The sequence below is a fragment of the Vombatus ursinus genome, unplaced genomic scaffold (genome assembly GCF_900497805.2).
Source record: "Vombatus ursinus unplaced genomic scaffold, bare-nosed wombat genome assembly UNPS02014893.1, whole genome shotgun sequence".
Taxonomy (NCBI): domain Eukaryota; kingdom Metazoa; phylum Chordata; class Mammalia; order Diprotodontia; family Vombatidae; genus Vombatus; species Vombatus ursinus.
The window spans coordinates 9439054-9445660 of record NW_020954671.1 but is presented as its reverse complement, the minus strand read 5'-3'; the positions used below and the strand labels follow the sequence as shown (position 1 = coordinate 9445660).

The 6607-nt window shown below is 34.2% G+C and overlaps 1 protein-coding gene across 1 annotated transcript in view; it reads left to right on the top strand.

Moving 5' to 3' along the window:
- ESR2 (estrogen receptor 2) overlaps nucleotides 1–6607 on the top strand; it is a 72137-nt gene that overhangs the window by 1187 nt on the left and 64343 nt on the right. The gene's annotated exons all lie outside the window — the stretch shown is intronic.

Sequence of the window (6607 nt, the reverse complement as noted above, 5' to 3'; positions counted from 1 at the left end):
ATTATATATAGTTATACATACTATATATAGCTATTATGTATAATGCACTCACTACATTATATATAAGGTGTGTATATATTATATAATATAGAGGGATCCACTTTAAGAAAAAGCTGTATGACCATGGGGGAGTCTTTTTTACATAATACAATACTTTTTTTTAATATGCATTGACTCTTCAGAGCCTTAATTCCTTTATCTGTAAAGTAAGAGTAATACCAGTATTGTATACAATCTTCAAGTGGTACAAGTTTTGAATAGCTTTGGTATTTCTCTTCCCTGATTTTCCCTACTGGATTTTTTTTTCTTTTTTGACATGATTGTCCTTTGACTATGTTCTCTAAAAGACATAAACTCTTTAAAATCATGTCAGCCTTCTTTTGATCTGAAATATGTTATTAATCTTTGGAGTCTGCTGTAAATTGAACCACCTCTAACTATTCCTACAGGCAGAAAACTCTTGTTTCCTTAAGTATTATTATCTAGGCTTTCATATGTAATTTGAAGTTTATCATTTATTAGAAGTGTCAAGCTCACCACCAAAGGGCTNGCTGTGGGGTCTATAAAATGTTTAACAAAATGAATAAAAGTACAATGCTACATTTATTGTTTAGTCATTTCCATTGTCTCTGACTCCTTGTGACCCTACTTGAAGTTTTCTTGGCAGAGATCCTGGAGTAGTATGCCATTTCCTTTTCTAGCTCATTTTACAGATGCAGAAACTGAGGCAAACAGGGCTAAATGACTTGCCCAGGGTCACACAGCTAGTAAATGTCTGATGCCAGATTTGAACTTGGGTTATCCTGACTCTAGGCTCAGTACTCTATCCATTGCATCACCTAGCTGCCATAATACAACACAGATAATGTTAATTTGTGATTTTCTAAGTCAACATGAGGCCAGAAAGGATCTACTTCTATTTGAGTTTGACACCATTAAATTTTAGACCTCTGATTGGTTGTCAGACTTTCATGGCAAATTTGTCACATGAGTTCTTCACCAGACTCAATTTGTAATTGCAAGGCTATAGTTGGTCTTATGAATATCACTGCTACCACTTCGAAAGAGTTTCTTGGAGATTCATAATTATCATCTTTTTAGTATTGCATTAGAAGGTAAAGCCTTGGGTAAGGTAAATTGGGATATTAATTCGTAGTGGAATTGTGAACTGATCCAACCATTTTGAAGAACAATCTGGAACTACACCCAAAGAGTTACTAAACTGCCCATACACACCCAGCAATACCACTACTAGGTCTATTTCCAAAGATGATTAGGGAAAAAGGAAAAGAACCTATATGTTCTAAAATGTTTATAGCAGCTCTCTTTGTGGTGACAAAGAACTAGAAATTGCAAGGATGCCCATTAATTGGGGAATGGCTGGACAAGTTGTGGTATATGATTGTGATTGAATACTACTGTGCTATGAGAAATGAGCTTGATGATTTTAGCAAAATAAACTAAAAATTAAAAAAAAAGAAGGTAAAGCCTAGAAATGAGAGCTAGGCAAGGACCTAGTGAGGGGAGGAGAATGGTTCATATGGTATGTACACAGCTACCACCACCAAAAGCATATTTGAATCCTGAAGTTCTGGTTTCCCTGATGTTGAAATACCCTCAAGAATCCTGCCCTTCTGCCCTCAGTTTGAGAAACATTTGTCTGTAAGTAGTTATGTCTAGCTAATCTTTTTTCCATCCCCCCCACCAAGCATTCACTTCTGTTGTAGCCTTGTTAAAAGATAGTGCTATGAGTAATGATTTTATTTTATCTCTTAAACTAACTAATTGAAATCTATGCATCACTGGTATTCCTATATTAATTGGTTCAGGCCAATTATCTCTTTGATGTGTCAGTATTTTGGAATTTTATTTCCATTGAAAGTGAGTGATATATGAATTCGCTTCTTAATTCTAGTGTGAAAGGTGAAAAAAAATTAGGCTTTATTTTCCTTTCTAATTTTTTTCTTTAAACACAGGTCCCATGGTAAATTAGATAGAGTGAATTTGGAATAAAGGAGATATGGGTTCAAGTCCTTTCTTCCTACTTAATAGTTATGTGAAATGAGCAGTTCTATAAGACTAAAAGTTATGGATAGATTGAGAGTTCCCACACAGATAATATACTGTGTATAGTACAAAGTAAAATGAAAAATAAGTTCTTACCCTGGAGGCAGCCAAGCATAGTGCCCCCTCAGTTGCCTCATCTGTAAAATAAGGGAGTTAAGATACATGGTCTGTGAAGTTTCTTTCCGCTATAAGTCTATGAACCTGACCAATACCAATAGCTAATTCAATTAATTTAGATTCTAGAATGATTTGAATTTATTTTTAGCCTAAATGACCTTATTTGGCTAGTTACATTGGGCTGAAATTATACTTCATCATAATCATGTAGTTCTGTACAAGGCAAAACAAAATTAACGAGGCAAATGTCTGTGTGTCTGTAAATTTCAATCAAAACTGCTACTGAGAGATAAAGTGATTTGTTTGCATCTCTGATCCAAACAGATAGGTAGTTGTAGGTAGCTAGTTAATTTGAATTCACTTTATCAGCTGACATATGCAACCTTAGAACTGTGTAGACACAAACTAAATGTTGGATTGACTTTCTTACATTTAAACCTTCAGATTTTATTTGTTTTAAAAACTTTCCCAAGTGAAAGCTGTTAAATAAAAGAGACTCACAATATTTTAGTCTTAATTAAAATCAGCAATCCCGACCAAAACCGAGGTCTCTATTATGATTGCTTTCAGAGAGCAAGGATTTGGTGCAAGTCATTTTTCACTTGATGAAGATATTTGGGCTTGCAACAGAACTATTTCTCGCTCAGTTGGGGTTCTTTGGCTTCCACTTGTAAAGAAAGTGTGACTTGGTATTCATGAACCTTTATTTCCATGGCAACAATTATAGTAAAAGTATGACTTCAGTGAAATATTAGGCATGAAGATAGAGAAGAAAATGTTTTGGCTTTTTTTTTTTTTACCATAAACCTCTGGGCTAAAATAATAATGTAGTCTTGCAAAAACAGATGAAGATCTGGATGTTTAGATGTTAGAGTAAGTTTTGAAACTTTCCTAAGGTTTTAATAATTCTGTGCATTTAAATATAGGGGAATTTAATGTATTTCTTCCATCTCTGTTGCAATTTTGTTATTGATTATGGTTGTCTACCTATGTAGACATGACATTCCTATATATTTGTCTAACCAAGTTCAATATAGTTTGAATTTGTTTTTTTAAAATGAAGGCCTCCAGATGACAAAAGATAAAAATAGATAATTGTGTTTATTTTATGGGCATTAACAACTTGCAATTTTTCTTTTGAGTAGGGTAGGTAGGTGGCAGAGTGGATAGAGTGCCCGGGATTATGTCAGGAAGACTAATATTCCTGAGCTCAAATCTGGCCTCAGACACTTACTAGCTCTGTGACCCTGGGCAAGTCACTTAACCTTGTTGGCCTCAGTTCCTCATCTGTAAAATGAGTTGGAGAGGGAAATGGCAAACTGTTTCATCATCTTTGCCAAGAAAACCCCAGTGGGGTAACAAAGAAGCAGACATAACTGAAAAAAGACTGAACAACAACTTCTTTTGAGAAATCCTTGTTCATATCTTTTGACCACTTAACTATTGGCTTCTATTCTTACATATTTGTGCAATTTTCCTGTGTAGTTTGTAAAGCATCCCTTCTGGGATATCTCTCAATTTACATTAGCAGGTTATATCCCCAGGATATGTCTGCTACTTTGGGTTCTAGGAGTAATCCTATAGTACTCCTAAACTGATAGCATATGAGTATCCTTCTCATTAATAGTTAGCCAGTAGGTAGAATTAGCTCATAGCAAAGGTAATTCTTTCAATGGCATGGTAAGGACAGTAGCTACAAAATATTCTTCCCATAAACTTGTGATAGATTCTTCTATACATGTACACAAATAGAAATGTCTATGACCTGAGGAGGTCCAAGGGTTCTTTATGTCCCTAAAAATATTCAAAGCAGCACTATTTAAAGTGGCAAAGAACTGGAAACAAATTAGGTGCTTTGTTGATTGAGGAATGATTAAACAAATCATGGTATATTAATGTGATGGAATTTTATTACACTATAAGAAAAGATAGACATGAAGAATCCAGAGAAGTTTGGGAATACTTAAAGGAACTGGTACAGAGTGAGGTAAAGAGAAGCAGGAAAACATTATGTACAATGCTACCACAAATTTTTTTCACAATATAAAGATATATTTAAAATCAAAGAATAAAAATTGGATAGAGAGATGTCTGATTTGCCTGAGGAACAAAGGTACAAAAATCATAACATTACAAGTCATTCATGTCTGTGGTCTTGCTTCCCTCCTTAGGCTCCTGGAGATGATTTGTGTGGGCTGGGCCTGTCCCAAAAAGCCAAAGACAGGATGGAAGCTGCATTTCCTCCTTCCATTTTATTTTGAAGTTAGAATTCCCAGCTTAAGGCAGAGGACCTGGCATTAAAGGGCTAGACTCCTGAGAAAATGAGGGACCCAAATAACAATTTTAATGAAAGAATGACCACAAAAAGAAATGGAATACTGTCATTATAATGATCAAGCTTGTTCCTGAAGAAGATTAAAAAATGTACCTCTCCCTTCACTGGAAAAGTAGATGTGTAGATGTGACACATTGCATATACTACCAGACCTGTGTTGATGTGTTATTTAGTTGTGTTGAACTGCTGTTTTTCCCTTCTCTTTAATATATATAATCTATATAGCTGTATATCCATCTATATCTATAGATATAGCTATATATATATATAGCTAGAAACAGAGACATATAGCTATAGATATATGTGTGTATGCATATATATATGTATATATGTTTGTTAATATAAATTTGGTTTGCTGAGGAGGGCAGGGGAGAATAACATGTACTGAAATGGAGGTTATGAAAAACCAAGTCATCAATGAAATTATTAAGACAAAATAAAGTGAAAGTCTCTATTATCTTCAGTAAATTCACTTTGGAACATTTAGGGTAAGACATGGAAGATAAGGTTGTGTCCCTTCAGCTTTAGTGGAGAAAATGCCCACATCAATGATGTAGATTATCAGTCTACTGAAGTATTTTGCTGTGGATGCCCCTATCACATTCCAGAGCCATCCTTTTAAGTATAAATGGGGAAAAAAATTCTGTCATTTTTTGCCATTGTGGGCTTTGAAATTTGTCATATTCAAATATGAAAGATTTAAAACAGCCTTTTCATTCTCCATTTTGGGGTTTCATGTGTGTCTTTATTATTTTTTGTTTTATTAGTATATTTTATTATGTTCATTTTTATTGATATCTTTTTTATTTTATTTTATTTTAGTAAGGCAATTGGGGTTAAGTGACTTGCCCAGGGTCATGCAGCTAGCACGTGTCAAGTTTTTTATCTGAGGCTGGATTTGAACTCAGGTCCTCCTGACTTCGAGGCCGGTACTCTATCCACTGCGCCACCTAGCTGCCCTGATATCTTTTTAATATCATCTATATTATCTACTATATTCCTCTCATTCTCTCTCAGAGGGTGATCCCTTATAAAGTGTCAATAAAAGGAAACAAATTTTGCAATGCTAAACAACATATCAAAAAACTGATGTCATATGCAGTAAGCCATACCCATAGTCCCTCATTTCTATAATGAAGCAAGGAGATATGCTTGAATTTTTAATGATTTTTTTTCTTTTAACATTTACAGATATATCTATTTTATGCTATAGCTGGGGAAAAAAAGTAATATTAAAAGAATAATGCTTGGAGTTCAGGTTCGTTGAAATATGCTGTACTGAGATTTAGAGAATTAAATGGGAATCTATTGCTTCTTTACATCTTTTTTCATTAAACACCTTTGACTACTACCTTTCCAAATTATTAAGTATCATTTATATGCAAGGCACTATACTGGGGATGCAAAGATAAAGCAAAAACAAAGCAAAACAATAAGCTAGCCCCTGTCCTTATGGACCTTATATTTTACATACATAATAAAAATAAGTAAATGGATATAGCTTTTTTGAAATTTACCAAATACTTTCCTCACAATGATTCTTTTTTTAAAAAATGTTTTTATCAATTTATTTTGAGTTATCAACAGTCATTTCCATAAGCTTTTGAATTTAAAATTTTTCTCCCCCTCCATCCTACCCTTCCTCCCCAAGACAGCGCACAATCTGATATAGGCTATATATATACATTCCTATTAAACATATTTTCACGTTAGTCATGTTGTAAGGAAGAATTAGAACCAATAGAGGAACGACAAGAAAAAGGAAACTAAACGAAACAGAAGAAAAAAAAAGCAAATACTAAGCTTTGATCTGCATTCACATTCCATAGTTCTTTCTTTGGATGTGGATAGCATTTACTATCCTGAGACTTTTGGAGATATCTTAGATCCTTGTATTGCTGAGAAGGGCTAAGTCTATCAATGTTAGTCATCGCACAATGTGGCTGTTACTGTATACAGTGTTCTCCTGGTTCTGCCTACTTCACTCAGCATCAATCCATACAGGTTTTTCTGAAGTCTGCTTGCTCATCATTTCTTATAGCACAATCGTATTCCATTACATTCATATACCAAAGCTTGTTCAGCTTG